General features: G+C 36.4%; 1 long non-coding RNA gene across 1 annotated transcript in view; it reads left to right on the plus strand.

Moving 5' to 3' along the window:
- The window catches only part of LOC106041637 (uncharacterized), a 77,358-nt gene that overhangs the window by 36,495 nt on the left and 24,944 nt on the right, over positions 1-15,919 (plus strand). Inside the window, exon 2 of the long non-coding RNA XR_001210568.3 lies at positions 11,307-11,431. This is a non-coding gene — a long non-coding RNA (uncharacterized lncRNA). The remainder of the gene's footprint in view (positions 1-11,306; positions 11,432-15,919) is intronic.

The raw sequence follows: 15,919 nt of genomic DNA on the forward strand, positions 1-15,919 counted from the left end.
GGGAAAGAGAAAGGGAAAAAGGAAAAGGGGGAAGGGAAGGGAAGGGAAGGGAAGGGAAGGGAAGGGAAGGGAAGGGAAGGGAAGGGAAGGAAGGGAAGGGAAGAAGGGAAGGGAAGGGAAGGGAAGGGAAGGGAAGGGAAGGGAAGGGAAGGGAAGGGGAAGGGAAGAAGGAAGGGAAGGGAAGAAGGGAAGGGAAGGGAAGGGAAGGGAAGGGAAGAAGGGAAGGGAAGGGAAGGGAAGGGAAGGGAAGGGGAAGGGAAGGGAAGGGAAGGGAAGGGAAGGGAAGGGAAGGGAAGGGAAGGGAAGGGAAGGGAAGGGAAGGGAAGGGAAGGGGGGAAGGGGGGGAAGGGAAGGGAAGGGGAGGGGAGGGGAGGGGAGGGGAGGGGAGGGGAGGGGAGGGAGGGGAGGGGAGGGGAGGGAAATTAGAAATTTGGGCAGAAGTAATATCTTCCATGTTCATGCCCTCTAAATGCAGGGAGTCTCAAAGCCTGGCCTCATAACATATGTCTATGAGTATGAACGTGATGGGAGATCACTTCAAACCCCTAATAAATTCAGGTCAATGACTTAAAGAAGGTTGCTTTTCTTCTCTCTTGTACATTTCTGCAGGGTATTTTGTCCCGTAAAAATGAAAATATGACTTTCTACCATGCAAACTAGCATATTATTAGTTGGCCATCCTCTGGACCAAGTTTGTTATTTTGGAGATAGTTGCCTGTTCCGTAAGTATGACAACTGTAAGCTCTCCTGCTCAACCCTGGTGTTTATGTGCCAAAACTCCATATTTTGCAGTCCTTTATCTGTGATTTTCCTTTCCTTCCAAGGGTGAAGGGCTGCAAGTACTTAGTGCCCCCTGCTGTCTCTTCATCTCTTATATCGATTTTCTGCACTTTGTGACCTTAGGCTCTGCTTTGACCTTTTGCTCTTTCATACAGGAACTTCTTTGCAGAAGGGGTTGTGCTGGAGTTGCTATGGGGGAGCAAGGCCAGTCACCTGTTTCCTGGGTAGACCTTCCTTCTTGGTGGTTGGCAGCTGTGGCTTGCCTCTAACCGCTTAGATATTTGTACATATAAATGATGGTGAAGGTCCATGGCCAGATACTTGGATACCTGATGGTTATTAATTGCTCCTCTGACATGATGGGGAATCAGGGATACCATTTTAAACTTAAGAGAATGAGAACGTAATCTGCTCCCTCTCCCCATTTTATTTATGATTTAAGAAGTTGCAGTAATCCAAAATACTGCAAGTGAGATCCAGATGATATCTGGTGTACATTTTTTACTCCCTTGTACTGATTAGAGAGCAACTCTGTGGAACATCTATTTAAAAGAGAATCTCATATGAATATATAAGAAAATGCAGCACAGTGCCAAGCCACCCCTACCTCTCATATACTGTCAAATATTCTGGAGGGGACTGGGATCCTTCCTTGGAGAAACAATGCTCTTGTCTTTCCAAATAAATCACCTGCAGAGAAATGAAGAAAAAAAAAATAGCACCTCTAAAACAAAGAAGCACAAGCCCTATATTAGGCATTAGACTGCCTAATTGCTACAGAAGTATTTTCCAGCAATGTATACTGAGCAACCAACGGAAATATGAGGACTTAATAAGTAATGAGAAGAGAATTTATACAAAAACAGACATAACAAGGCGAAGTTAATTCATCACAACTTTCTCATAAGCCTTTGTTGGGCAGTTGGCCAGGCCCATCACATTATCTGTTTGACTCACTGAGTCACTCCAGCTAATAGAATTTTGCCCCATGTTTGTTGTTGCCATGGCAATGCAATATTATCAGGCATGTCATGTTCACAGATCAGTAGCAGCAGCACTGCTGCAGACACACAACAGCTTTCAGCCTTTGACCATAAACAGGAATTCACTCCACAGTCAGTCTGTCAAAAAGGAAGTCGGCTGTGGTGAAGAAGCACTAGTGCCAGTACTACTAGCCTTTTCCTTTTTCCTTTGTGAGTGCATTGCCATTATCATTAAAATAACCTTGAATCATCATGAATTCATTCATTCACAAACATTGTCAAAGAAGGTGCAATAGTTCAAGAGAATCCAGAGGGTCAAAGAGAGGACTAGTTTTAAATCTGTGCCTATTGAACCTGGAAATGACATAGTCTGTTAGATATAATCTTATTCTTACCATAGCAAATCAAGCTGTGTTGACTGGCACCAATGTCCAAGTCAATTCAGCACCATGAAAGGTTACTAGGAGTAAAGAGGTCATATCCTTTGTGGTATTGCTTTGAGAAATAAACTTAGGCATGTGTGGGAATATTTTACAAAGAATAGCTTTTTCACCAAAAGTGAAAAACAAATCCTGTCAGGAATCTATAAAGACTGCAGGTATTTTCTGACATAGCCATATTTAGTGTTTAAACCAAAGAAATAATTACTAAGCTTTTCCAATATTTTAAATGTTTAATTGAGTCATAAATATTCCACCAGATATTTTAATTGCTGTCCACAGAAAACAGTTAGATATCTTTTTGGAACTGCATTTTGAAACTGAGAACACACTTCATCTTGGGGTTTATAAGGATTTTCATTTTCTTTCCAAAATAGACATATCAAATAATAGTGCAGAATACATGGGAAGATCTTAGACCCTCTGAATTTGATTAGTTTGATAGATTACACAAGATTTACCCTAGCGTAACCCCTTTGACATCAGCTGAGTTGTTCTGATTTACCCTGCTGTGAAAGGGGATTAAGATTCTTGGATTTAAAATACAGGAGAGAATTTCTGCAAGGACGTACTGTTTTTTAATGCCTCTGTTATATGGAAAGACCTGTTTAAACATTTGTTGTCACATATGCCCCAAAATGTTGTTGACAAGCTATACTGGCATTGAAAGACCCTACACAAAGTTTAGGAATGCATTTGAAAATTATTTTAGGTAATAAGGGACTGATTATGCTTTTCCTTCTGTGGGCTTTAAACTGGTATAACTCCACAGATTTTTTAGCAGTCTCTTCTGAAATGCTGGGAGAAGTGGCTCCATTCTGAGACATGCTGATCCCCTTTATTGCAGCACCAATTCTAAAGTTTTGAGCTGAGACCACCAAACCACTCACATTTACACTGGTGTAAATAAAAACAGTGTTAGGCCCCCAGTATTTAAAATTGAGCTTTGGGACCAGTCTTAGGCTATCCTTGACAAATACAGATCACAAGTTCTGACGTGTAAAGATTTTGCACAGGATCTCTTTTCTGCTGAGCAGAGTGTGTATTCTCAGTTTGTCTTGCCAGTGAAGTTATTCATCCAGTGTAGCTGAGTAGATCTACACATGCTATGCATCTGCAAGAATCTCCCTGCACTAACGTCATGGAATGGAGTGTACAGACTGGATTTTCTTACAACATGAAAAAGAACGTTTCTCCCATCTTCTCCAAAAAAATGCTGAAGTCTAATTTGGCTGTGCAGTCAGAAGTGCAGTGCTCCAGTGACAGAGCCCATTAATAGCCATGCAATTAAAGCAGCCCTACTGTTGTGCTAGGGAGTTGAACCAGCTTCTGATAATCAGGAAGGAGAAATAGTAGCATTGAACCTTTGCTCTCAACTCCTGTCATGAAGTGACAGGCACAGCTTGATGAAGTCCTGAAGATTTGAAGTAGTATGATCTTTTAATTGAAATCCATTTACATTAATGGTATTGCTCTTGTTTTACTCCTGTGAAGTAAAGATCAGAATGAAGTGCAGGGGCCAGACAGCAAAGTTTTTCAGGGAAGGAATGAACATGAAGACTTTCAAAAGCACAAAACAGAACCAAGGCTGTGTACTAACTTCCGTGCATTTGTATATCTGTTTCTCAGACAGCCTGTAGTGTGTCCATATATGAGAGAAGGAAAGGAACAGAGAAGGAACATACATCTATATCTACATCTTGTCCACACCTAAAAGTGAAACCATTAGACTTATACTGGTTAAAAACTAGTTAAGTGAAATTCATGTAGCTTCTCTGTGTGGACATCCTCAGCTCACGTCCAAAACAGCTATTGTCAGTCTGGCTTGCAAGGTCTCTGAACGTCTCACAAAGATTCCTTATTAAGTGGAGGAAAGTTTTAGCCAGTGGAATGACATCCAATTCTATAACATAATTAAACAGGTGCAATTTTATTGTGTTTAGAAGGAATGAAATACACTGAGTCTACTCTAGTAGAAATCATGGAATAAACCATTTATAGTTTGGATCATTACATCTCAGAGTAATGGCTGTTCTTTTTATACCAAGGGTCAGCAAATTTCTGCTATTCAGTGGCAATCTGAAAATGCATTATAGCTAATCATGTCAAACTGGCAAAGGAAAATAAATCACAACATTTAATGCATTTTTAACATGTAACTTTTTTTTAAAGACAATTTGTGATCTACAGATTATTCCTATCTATGTTTACTAGTTTTCCTCTATCAGTCACAATGAAATACAAATTTTCCTGGAACTTAACACTACCGCAAACACCTTCAATTTTATTTCTTACATTTGCATATGCCTTTGTATTATTAGTCCAATTTCTTTTATGTAACTGAGGAGAAAGAATAATTCTTTCCTCTGGCTCAGGCAGAAAATATTCCTAAAATAAAAAAATAAAAAAAATTTAGAAGTTTAATTGCAGTACCAGGGCATATCCATTCCAAAAGAAAATTCTTACTTGCTAAACCTTATGAATAATGACTTAGTGAAAAAATATATGTGATATTCTATGTATAACAGATTTTGCAATTATGTCACTCAGGTGGCATGATGTATTATAAAAACTAGGTGTTGTAAAACAGCCTTTAAAACAAATGAATATTTTGGGGTTGCAGCTAAAATCACTACTAATATTTTGCATAAGTTTCTGGACACATTTAAATATGAGGAAACTTCTAGAAATGAAAAACAAACAAACAAACAAAAAACTCATTTATTTATAGGCTTTTTTTCATGTCACTTTATGTTTTAAATGTTAAGTACTGATGATGGTAATGTCATCACTTAATCAGCAACTTAAATTTAAAAAGCAAGAGAAAACCACTGAAAACACTCTTAAGGAAATCCAGGAAACTTCAGATGCAATTACCTCACAAGAGAAAAAAATGCGTAAAGATTTCTGGCTAAATATAAAAGTTCACCTCTTAGGTTTGCCTAAGTTAAATTGCAAAACACTTTTCCAATTAACTGTGAGTTGAATCATTTTCCCCATATCTCTTGCGTCAGAGGTCATTAAGAAAGTATCCTGAAAGGAATAAGAAGAGGAATCTGAGGTTAGCCTCACGCTTCCTTTCTAGAGGTCTGATTGAGCTGAGAAATTCAGATGAACAAAGTTAAAGATTAGACTCTGGTATGACAGTGAATGATTAGTTGTGATCTAGACTACAAAGATCTGAAGGAACTACAAGGATCTTGACTTAAATCAGGTTGATTATTATACAAAGTGAAGTCATAGTCTCATTGAAATCTATGGCAAAGGTCTCACTAACTCCAGTGCGCCTGCAGTGTTCATCCATGCTTTTTAACCATGGGAACCATGATGATGCTTCCTCCACTATCACACATGTAGAATTCCTTGTTTTTCTTAGTTTGGAGTTCTTATTCTGTGAATAAACACAGAGAACAACCATGAAATGGCTGAGGATTAAAAAATAAGGGAAAGAATATGTGTAATGTATTGGCAAAAAGAACACAGAATTCAAAATCTTTGTAGAAAAGAAGCAGAGGAAGGCAATAAAGAAAATAAAAAGGAGAGTGGCAATGAAAATAGTAGATAGAAGATTGTGTCCTGGAAGAAGGAGGAGATTGTAAATGAGCCTTGAAAGCAGGCAAAATTGGAGGAATAGAGGTAGTTGAGCATTCAGTTCTCATGCTGTGGGTAGGCTGAGCATTTAAAAATCCTAACACTTTAGCAGGTAAAGCTACTGCACAATGATAGTAAAGTTTATGTTCAATTGTTCTGAGCTGCTTTTTAACATTCACAGTAGCACATCTAAACAAATCATCTCACTTTTAATGGAAATCACTGTGATGTCGATCTGTGCTTTGTTTCAAATCTTCTTGTTAGTTCTTCAATCAATGTACAAGGCAACATTTTCAAGTGCATTAAAATGAGGCTATTTACCACTGTTATGATAATGATGGTTCTGTAATGTCTAACAAATATTTATCCAGTTTGTCTAAATTGGTCAACACAGAGACATTTCTAAAACCATTTGTAGCAATTTTAATAATGGGTGCTGTAGAGCCCCACATTGTATGCTAACTTCTTCAGACTTTTTTTTTTTTTTTTTATGCATAAACTAGGACCAAACTATTCCCCACACTGAACTGGGGTATGTTGTTTAGTATGCTTACTAACATGTATTGTCATTGAATATGTTGGTCCTGTTATATATATGAATTTTACAAGAAGACACACCTGATTCTATAAAAAGCATGAAATCTAAGTTTCACAAAGCATGTGTCACTTAATTTTAGCAGCACAAAAGAGTTCATGCTGATCATCTGAAGAGTTAGCTTTAACTGTTTATTGACATTGAATTGAAAATGAGAGATATTAAGTGAGTATTGGCCCTGAAACACTACAATTGGAAGTATACCTATAGATATCCACCTTATAAAACTAGGTACCTTCATCTCCTTGTACTGCTGCTGTCTTTGAACCCATGCATTTTGTGCATAGTTTACCTTCTCTTGAAGAGTATTTTGGGGAAATGAATGAAGGAATGAACCATTCCAACAGAATTTCTCTTTTCCTCAATTGCTCTAGTTTTGTAGTATCCTACTTTCCAATGTCTTTATCATGCAGTGTATTAGAAAAAGAAACAAAATAGTATTTACTTTGTCATCAAGTATTATATCAGTTAAGTCAACATAATTATGGTTCTGACATGATGAACTGCCAGAGAGAAGCAGTCTACTTATTTACTACTAAATTTGTTGATCCAGTGAATGCTAAAGCTGCTCATTAATTGCTCAGCATAATGTTTGTTATGCACTCTGGAATATATCTGTGAGGAGGGAAAGAGAGGGAAAGAGAGGAAAGATAAAAAAGCTTAATATAACTGCTTCTCCAAAATATTATAATTCCGAAGAATTGTTTTCATTTAATTTAAAGAATTACCAAATAAAAATAAAAATAGGTATATAATAGGTATATGGTAAATAGGTATATGTGAAAGTTTTGGTTCTTTACACAATTTTCCTTTTAATGTAGTTTGGTCCACTCCACATAAATGATTGTTCATAATTTTGTTTGAATTCAAATTATTTTACTTCTCCCCATGTATTTATTTATTTGAATTCATTTTTTTTCTTCTCCCCATCTGATTACCTTTCCAAAACTCTATTGTTCCTCTACCAAAAATATTTCTAAATTTCCTAGCACCTCTTCTGTAGTCTTATTTGAAAAAGTCCACCATTTTCTTTTCCAAAGTGAAACTATTTTTCTTTCCAAATAGTAATATCATACTCTGAGAAAAACAAATAAACAAAAAATACTTCATCATCCTAGTCATCTTGTTTTTCATTTGACACTACCAGTTCCATCTCATTCTGGATCTATCTTGTGATGGGAAGGCATCAGTGATTGCAATAACACTCTGCATCAGGAAGGTGATAAGTTGTGCTAGCTTGATTAAAGTTTGGTTTAAAGAGATACTGGTACTAAATGTTGTCCTTGATTCAGATTTCATCTGCTGATTTCCAGGACAGTTACCTGTCTTCAGCTGAGGACTCTCCTATAACCTACACTTTCCTTAGATATCCCTGGGCTGTTTTCAGAGGCCATTGTTTAGATCAGGAGAGGAAACAGCACTGCATTCTGATGTATGCAGACATTCTGCTGTATCGTTTCACCATTTCATCTTGGTATTCATAGGTGGCAGTTTCTCATGCTCTATCTAATCTGAATCACTGCTTTCAGGCAGAACCATTACCACTGAGTCAAGTCTGAATCTTCTACAGTTTACTTTATGTTGGTACTCTGGCCAAGAAATAGAAACCATACATTCCTTTCCTAATCCTTAGTTAGATGGTTTCCTTACCAAAAGAGGCATTTAAAAGAATACTTGCAAACCAAGACTTTTTTTCTTCTTTTCTTTTTTTACCTTCATAAGTGTTCTGACCTTTCTTTATTTTGTAAAATATCCCTGAGTGTAGCTTACTGTACATTGATTTTAATAAGCATTCTCTACAGACCAATATGTATAATCTTGGAAATTGTATAATACAATTTTCCTCCACTGAAATACTATAGAAAATTGCACATTTTATACTGACATGTGCCACATCAATAATACAGTTTTTATATCTTATTTGTAGCTATTGATCTCAACAGCATAATGAAAAATTGATTGCAATGAAGTGCACTACTTCTTAAGTGTAAATTTCAATGTCAAATTATTTTTATCTATGCTTCCCAATTATAGATGAAGCTTATACATTTATATATGTTTGCTTTTACAAAACTCTGGATCAGTAAATTAGATATGACAAGAATCTACTTGGTCAATAGAAACCTTGTTGCTCTCACTAAAATATGATTCCAAAATTAAATACACTAGTTCCCTTTCTTCATTACATAAAGAATTAAAGTCTCTGTATGTGGTATCACCTTCCTAGTCAATTTAACAATTTGAAATAGGGTCCTAAATCTTAAGGGGATATGGGCACACAAAGTGTTTTATTGTGCAGGAAACCACTGAAATTCATACATTCATTCTGGAACCTACATGGCAAAGTAAACAAGGAGCAGCATATTCTTTTGTTATCTCTTGAGACCTTATTATTTTTGGGGGAAAACATTTGTGCTAAGGGAAAACCTTATGTTATTAGAACTGACAAAAATGAGAATGGCTTCCATACTTAGCAAAGGGGAGGCATTGGTTTCTATTTTTTGCATTGTAAAGATAGCGTAATTCTGTTTCTGCACCTTCTCTGTACCTTATTGGGAAGTTCAGACTGGGAAATTCAGACTACTTTTCTTCTGGGACATGAGCAGAGGTTATCTCCAAAGAAAGCTCCTTTACTCCTGTTTTCTGGGGACTGGAACGCTTAATGCAGAGTTGCTCCTGCCTGTGGAACTTCTCAGAAAAACAACAAAAATATTGCTGATTTAATTAGATATGCTACACATTTCATAATCAACAAAAGGTTTAGGTGTCTAGGCTAAGTTAATCTGCTAGATTTCTTCCAGTCAGTGAACAGAGATGGGAACCTCTGAAATAGCATGATTCATCCCATCCTAAAAGGACGAGAATGAATCACCGTTCAAAAATGTCTGTCAGTTTTCATTGATGATAGAAAAAATGAATGTGATTAGTTCAGACTAGAGCCCTTGTTTCAGTTCCTAGGATTAGAGAAGAGGAATCTCACCATACTGGCTCATATAACTGTGACCAAAAGCTTGATTGCAATGTTGTCATAGTCTTGTTCAACCACTACCACATACATGTTCAGTTGTTCCACTGTCATGAAGGTAAATTTTACAAATAACTGTGAACCTACAGGCACAAAAAGAAAATTAGTGTTTCTTCCTTCTTTTTTGGATACCACTGAATACTGTCCAAATCTTTCACTTTCTCAGTATGGAAACAAAAGTGTCTCTCGAGGCTGGTTGCTGCTGTAATGTTGACTGGGCAAGGAAAAGGGGAAAGATGTCTATGTCAGATGACCTGTAGTAATCATGCCTTTTCAACACTGCTAATAGAAGGGACTTGCCCAATACTTGATGATAATCTCAGTTACAATCTAGTGTTCAGGATTTTTTTGTGTGTGTGTGTGGGTGTGAGTGTGTGGGTGTGTTTCTTAAATAACATCTGTCTGCTTCCATATCTGTTTGTCTTAAACAGGAGTAATAGCTTTTGCCTTCCCTAGAATGGGTGAGTTGGTTGCATCAGATGTTAACTGGTTGCTGAAGTGGGAGGAATGAAAAACAGTTACACACAATGTGGCACAAAGAAAGCCTGTTTTCCAATGGATTTGTGCCTCTTGCTTCTCAAGGCAAAATTTTCTTTACACCTAAGGCATAAAAAATACCCCTTCTACATTTTTTTTTTTTTATTTTCATAACGGTTGAGCTCATGGTGAAATGTGTTTTTTAGTGGGAGCATTAATAATGTCTTTTTCTGCTCAGCTGCCTATTTTCATGACATTTGTTAACCTTACCCATCTCTCAAAGCTGGTTGATATTAATCATGGACTCAAAACTCTTTGTAAATCAGGTTGAAAATGATACGAGCATGGTGACCATTGTAGGAAAGGACTGCATAGCATCTAGTATGAAATGAGAAACATTTCCCCTGTTCACTGCACAAGCCAAATTTTGTTACAAGTTAGCACTTATGAAATGACTGTGCTCTTGTACTCCAGGCAGGTATTCAATTTGACCCTGTTCCTAAGTAGGCAGTTGCATAGATTAGGATACACTGACAAAAAAAGTCAAGCACCATTTCAATAAAGGCTGGCTTTTATTATTTCCATGCATTTGTTTGAGTAAGGAGTTTTACAACTTTGCAATTCATTTCCAGACATCCTGAAACAAATGTCCTGTGAATTTGCATATTTCATGACTGATTTTTAAATGTAGCCTACATAGGAACTTAAAAGATATGCAAGTCTTTAAAGAGAAGATGATAATCTTACCAATTAGATAATTATTGTTATTATAAAGTCCTGTGTTTCTTACTTTAATACAAGCGCCTAAATAAGCAATGTGCACCTGAAAATCTTTTCCACAAAAAATTAGTCTGAGTTGTATTGCCATCAACAAATGCATAAGCCAATGGTGAAAACTAGAAATAAGCCACAATGATCGTATTATGAAAGCCAAGATAATTTTCTCATGACTCTTTGAAACCCAACTACATCTTAAGTCCAGGGTGAACAGTGTTTCCATCACGCTAATTAACCTGGTGATGTTTCAAAGCAAAGAGCATGTCAACATAGCTGTATGAAGGATGTGCATACATGAGCAGCTAGGAGAAATATAAAATATTAAAAACAGATAAATTGAGGTGGAAAAAAGCTCCAGAAAGAGGCCAAGGAAAATCTGCTAGTCTTAACTATGGAGGTGTTATTTGTAAAACTGCACTATTGATAGACAGGAGTCCAGAAAGTGATTAAAGTAAAATAAAAACAAACCTACAACCACTGAAATAACTGTGGAGATAACAGATGTGATAAAATCATGTTTGTAAAAAGGATGGATGGACATCCATTTAAATGGATGTTCCTCAATTAAAGAAAGTTAAAAACAGTAATTAATTTTAATGTTTTATTATTTATTATTATTTAATGTGGTTTACTTTCAGGCTAAGCATCTTGAGAGAGCTGGCATCAAAGTCCTACATCACTTGGCCAGCTGAGAACATCAACCAAAGCTCAGCAGCAAGACTGACAACTGCAGCACAGATCCTCTGAGAAGGCTGTTGTCAATGTAAGGGAGAGTGAAATATGGATGGAAATGTCCAAGAACTGGTAAATTTGTGGTAAACACTGTTAAACACAAGTCAGAACAGAGAACTAATTTATATTTCTGAGCATAATTTCTTCCTTTAACTCCCTTAGCCTTTTACTAAGGCAACATTCCTTAGATGTTATGACACAAACACTCATCAAGTCTCCTCAAACTTTCCATTGTATGACAAAATTTAGTGACATACAATGAGCTGCTAGAAGGGGTGTGAAAATGTTGCCTTACACATCATCAGATTAGGTGGAATTTGAGTTCAGTTCTTAATGAACACAGAAAAAAACCTGACAGTTACTGTGACTATCTCACCTACCAAAAAATACTTTGATCGGGTGTACCTTATCAGACTCCAGAGAATACAATTCCCTGTTCCTTGATCCTTAATGAAAAAAAGGTGTAACCTAATTCCTACTAAGCAAAGCACAGCTGTGTTGGTGTTCTTTTTGCATGGATAACAGGGAATAGGACTGAGAAGTCTACAGATTATTTATTTATTTATTTATTTAGTAGCCATCAAGAAACATAATCAGAATACTCTTAGTGTCTATCAAAGCAAAGAAAGAGAATGATTTTTTTTTTTTTGGCACTGAAATTCGGTTTAAACTACCTTTCAAGTTGGGCATTTAACTTGGTGCCTTTTTCTTCACTTTCGTGAGTCTTTTTCAGTCTTTAAAGGATGTATATATAACAATAAAGAAGTCAGTTAGAGAAAGCACAGCTGTTAGCAGCTGAGTCGGCTAGACTCATATTTTGCATTTCTAGGCAGACTTTATGTTGTTCATATTTTGTTATATTGCAAAATTTTATGCAGATAGCCACAGGCCCTGGCTGAAAAGTTTTGAGAGTATAATCATAGTTTAGGAGTAGCTAATCTTTTCAGGAATCAATATAGCTGGAACCAAGGTAGTGGCCATGTAGGAAGACAAGCAGACTGATGGAATTGGCTCAGACTGATGGAATTAAGTGATCCCTGCCCATGGCAGGGGGGTTGGAATTAGATGAGCTTTTAGGTCCCTTCCAACCCAAACTGTTCTATGCTTCTACGATTCTTTCTCCATCAAGGGTGAACAGTAGTTGCTGCAAAATTTGTCTACAACAAATGTCAGCAACCTATTTGGGTAAGTGAGGGAAAAATTTAAGAATCAGTTTGTTAACTGCAATTCCCCTAAAGAAAATCTAGAGGGAGGCCACTGACATGACGTGTTGTTATATCCATGTAAAATTTATCTACACAACTTCATCTCTATAAAATACAAAAGTCTGCTCTGGTTATTTATCCTAGACCTTTCCAGTCAGTGAAGAGAGGCCAGTACCTTGAAGAATCAACTCCACCTACATGTTTTAATATGGGATGGATTGCCCTCTGGAGGCATTATCCTATTGGTCACAAAGGGCTTTTTGATAGTTATTTGAGACGAGACACCTCATTATGCCTGTGCTCAGAGATGTTTTACTCAAGCTGTAATACAGGGTGTTAATAGACATGATTCAGGATATTAATTAATTGCAACATGACATTTCTAGGTTGTTGAATGAAAGTAAAATTATATTTTCCAGTGGTCTTACCTTCAACATTCACTGATGTGATCTACACAACATTCATAAAGTTTTGCTATACTGTCTGCAATTTCTACAGTACCAAGGAAACCCTTTTGTCTGCTACAATTAGTTTGGCATCGTTGTTTCCCACTGACTTAGTGAATCATTCAGCAACTCTTTTCCAGGTTGTCTTTCCATATCAGCATAAGTAGGAGGATACCGGAAATGTAGCGTATTTTCAAATTTAGGTTGTAGATATATGATTTGGTGGAAATGATTTCTGTCCTTTCTTGCTCTGATATGCCCTTTAGTACTGTGTTGCTTTGCAGAGCTATGTGCAACTGCAGAAGGAAGCATTCAACAGTTTATACTTTACAGGTGAATTTCAGATCAAATGGCCTTAATTTAACTTAAGGAAATAGGAAATCACGAAGTTTCCTTCTATCTTCTATCATAAATTAGTAAAACAGAGCAAAAATAAGTCACAAGGCTTCACAGCATAATTCATATTTTACAGAATATTTAGCCAAAGATTCTAGTTTTACTTGTAGAGTTTCAGGTCTGTCTTCACTTTAGTATTAATTATCTTTTTGTCATATATTTAGATATAAGTAAAAGAAAATGGGCATTTTATTCAGCTGGAAAATATGATCTAGTACTTAGTGGAACAACACCTGGGAGTCTCTGAAACCTTCTGCAACTCAAACCTATTTTTTCCTCCCAATGGGAATTCTCTTTAGCACCATTTTGCTCAGTTTTAAGTTTCATCAAAGTAGTATTTATTTGTACAAAACTATACACCAGATGTCTGCAACCATGAAGCCTATAAACTATTTTGTTGCCAATGTGACCCTAGTGGTTTCAACAATTACAAACTGAAAGCAGGTCTGTTTACACAAGGCTTTAATGTTAAACTATATGCAAACATAACTATGTGGACTCCCAGTTAGACAGACACATCCAGTTTCACAAATATTCCAGCAAATGAAATCTTAGAATTTGTAAGCTACTAAGTATAGCACAAAGAACATGAAAATCACGATGCAGTAGTACTTAGCACTTATATATATAGCACTTTACATCTTCAAAGTACTGTGCTAACAATATCTAATTAATCCTCCTCAACTAATTAATCCTTTCCAGATCAGGAAGTTGAGACACATTAATTACAATTATTATTTATGTACTTATATAGCACCATAGGTGTGCATGCCACTTTACAGACTTATAGACCAGTCCCTTATTAAGCAGTTAAACTTTGTCTTTAATACTAAAGGTTCTTAACATGTAATATTTGGAGGGAATACTTTCCCTGAAAAAGTTTACAATCATGCATTGGATTCTGTCATCAGAATTGTGCATAAGAAAACATTAAAAGCGAGATGGACATAAGGAGCTAGACTGCTTATCTGTGTGTTCAGAACATGTGTGTGTATAGCTATACACTTGTGTGTGTGTTTAGAAAAAAAAATGTTATTGTGTATGAATTGATTTTCAGGAAGGTTTATAATATGTTCACGCCTCTGAACACATGAATTATCAACAATAGTATCTATGATAGTAATAGAGTTTCATGTTATGTGTCTCAAAATTATGGAGAATGAAGAAGATCCTGAAATGAAGAATGGTTTCATTCTGTGCGCAAAAGATCTAAATGTCTATATCTGCAACTGTTTTCTGAAAGATAATCCCATTTGTCTCAGAGTTTGGGTTATTGTACTGGAGGTCTAAGTTCTATCTATTGTTCATAATTTCCCAATGCAGCATAAAGCAAAATTTAAAAAAGAGATTATTACTTAATTGTTACTTTAAAAATTATTTAATTACTTACACCAGTGCTTAAGTAGAAGGAAGTCAAAAATTAATGATCCCTTGGTTCCCAGCCCATTGCATTTTCCCTTAAATGAAGGAATATTATGAGGAAAACAGAGAATATTTTAATGGTGATCAGATGCCTGTCCAGTTTCTATCCTATCCAGACAGTCCTTGGTAGGTCAGCATGCAAATAAGCATTTCCACCACCACCACCACCCTGCCCCCCCCCCCCGCCCCAGGAATAAGCTCTAGTAACTTACTCCCCCCCCCCCCCCCTTTTTAATTAATTCATTAATTAATTTATTCAAGAAAATTGTTAGTAACATGTATCTGGTTCAAATCTGAGCAGATTCCTCCTCACACAGCAAAAAGTTGTTCTAGTAAGTCTAGGACAAACTCTCTCAACAAATAAAGGATGGTCTAGAAATACCTTCAGTAACAGTCAGAAAAATACATGTAAAGGGAAGTATTTTTCAGTCTGAATATATATGCATATATCACATCCTATAATATTAGATGTATTTTAATCTTAGACTTCAATTCTGTATTTGATGTTCTTCTATTAAATTCTTCATATCAAGTGGATGGAATAAATCTTGTGTCTTCTTTTACAATTTCCTAGGTTGAAGGGGTTAGAAAGTATATGGCTTAGTCCTAAGAGAATTTGTAGCACAAAATGTTTTGAAATCTTTTCATTTTTGTTTGTGTATTGTATATTCACTATTCTAAATTATTCGCTGCAATTCTTGGTCTGAAAACAATTCAGACACTGTTTGCTACAAGTATTAACAAATGAGATTCAACTTGTGAGCCAGTTTACTTAGTTGAGACGTGGTATGCTGCTTCTACATTATAGTTCAGGACCATAAGTGAAGAACACATTTTCTTTTCTCTCTCCCTCTCCCTCTCCCTCTCTCTCTCTCTCTCTCTCTCCCCCAGATGAAATTTTAAAAGTTATTTAGGTAGGCAGAATGCAATTTCCTGAATTGGCATTTGGCCAGTGTATGTGGTTTGACCTCCTTCTAATGGAGATGTGTTTATTTAAAGTAGCAGGGCACAATCAAAGACCAACTGTATTCTCAGAGAAGGAGGTGAGGA

The sequence above is a fragment of the Anser cygnoides genome, chromosome 1, assembly GCF_040182565.1.
Source record: "Anser cygnoides isolate HZ-2024a breed goose chromosome 1, Taihu_goose_T2T_genome, whole genome shotgun sequence".
Classification (NCBI taxonomy): Eukaryota; Metazoa; Chordata; class Aves; order Anseriformes; family Anatidae; genus Anser; species Anser cygnoides.